This window comes from Odontomachus brunneus, unplaced genomic scaffold, assembly GCF_010583005.1.
Source record: "Odontomachus brunneus isolate Ranch 3 - 2012 unplaced genomic scaffold, Obru_v1 Obru_scaffold_040, whole genome shotgun sequence".
Taxonomy (NCBI): Eukaryota; Metazoa; Arthropoda; class Insecta; order Hymenoptera; family Formicidae; genus Odontomachus; species Odontomachus brunneus.
The window spans coordinates 932,574-933,850 of NW_022639490.1; positions in this window are offsets into that span (position 1 = coordinate 932,574).

Genomic DNA, 1,277 nt, shown 5'->3' on the forward strand with positions numbered 1-1,277 from the left:
ATTTTTTCAAAACTTATGGGCAGAACAAGAAGTAGTCTCTCCGAAATAACATTCACATGCTATGAGTTTAAATTTTTTCGCAAGTTGGAATCTCCCAGTTTGCCCTTTGTTAGTGTAATCCGAACGCACTGTCATGATATATCTTCAGCCTTCGACATCGGCTACGAAGTGTGTGTTGGTGTCGATGATGAATGTCTTGTTGATAATACCGCCGTGCCGTCCTATAGGACGGCTTCGTGACGGGAACGTGCTTTACCAAATCGGCGCTGCCTAAATATTGAGTCACGGGCTATTTCTGTAGCCGCGCCTCAACCATAAAGCCGTAACATCTAACGGCAGTGGCGGACTTGAACTTTTTATGGCCCTAAGCTGTAATAATGAAACCCTTCTCGCACGCACTATCAAATGGTAATCAGTGTAAAATACACATATGACGCATTCATAAAATATACAAATACTTGAATATTCATGAAAAATTCATAGAATATTCCTGTGCTCTACTTGGGTGTCGCATTCATAAGACACGCAGAGGTGAACTCGCGTAAAACATTTGCATGAGAAAGAAAATTATTTGTACAAGTATTCTCTCATTCAGCAGCCGACACGTAAGACAGTAAACTTCAACTTGTCGAGTTCGTACCCGTTTCTGGGAAGCAGACACGAGCTCGACCAACTCGAGTTTAGATGTCAATTTGACGCGAAGAGGCACCATCGATCTTGTTCATCTCGACAGTCGCTGACGTTCGCTTCAATCAACCGCAGGCACGGCTGTCCCTAACGCGGTGCATGATTCGCTCCATTCTGCCGAGCGATTTCCAGCGATTTCCATCATAAAGCGTATCACGCGTGTTAAAACATACAGGAAGATCGCGATTAACCTTGTTCGGCCCGCCTTTGCGGTCAACAACGGAAGCAGGACTTTACCTATATCCGAAACGCATTTGGTACACAAAAACCGCCTAGCGGAAGAGCATTCGACAATTTTATCTCGGATCCTTCCGTTATAGAGTATCCCTCCCGGTACAGCATTGTATTATCGCAATACAATTTTCTCTTTACACGGACTTAAAATAAAAAATCTTCTAGTCTTTACATAATCTTAGAGTAAACATTTCTTAAACCAGCGATCTCGAGAGGTCCTCGCCGCCATTGGACTTTCATTTTCATTTTGCATTTGTAATATTCACTATTTCATATTCATTAAAACAGAAGAAACGAAACAAAAACTAGCATGTAAAAGTGTTTATGGGATTACCACAAAGAAAAGAGAACATTCA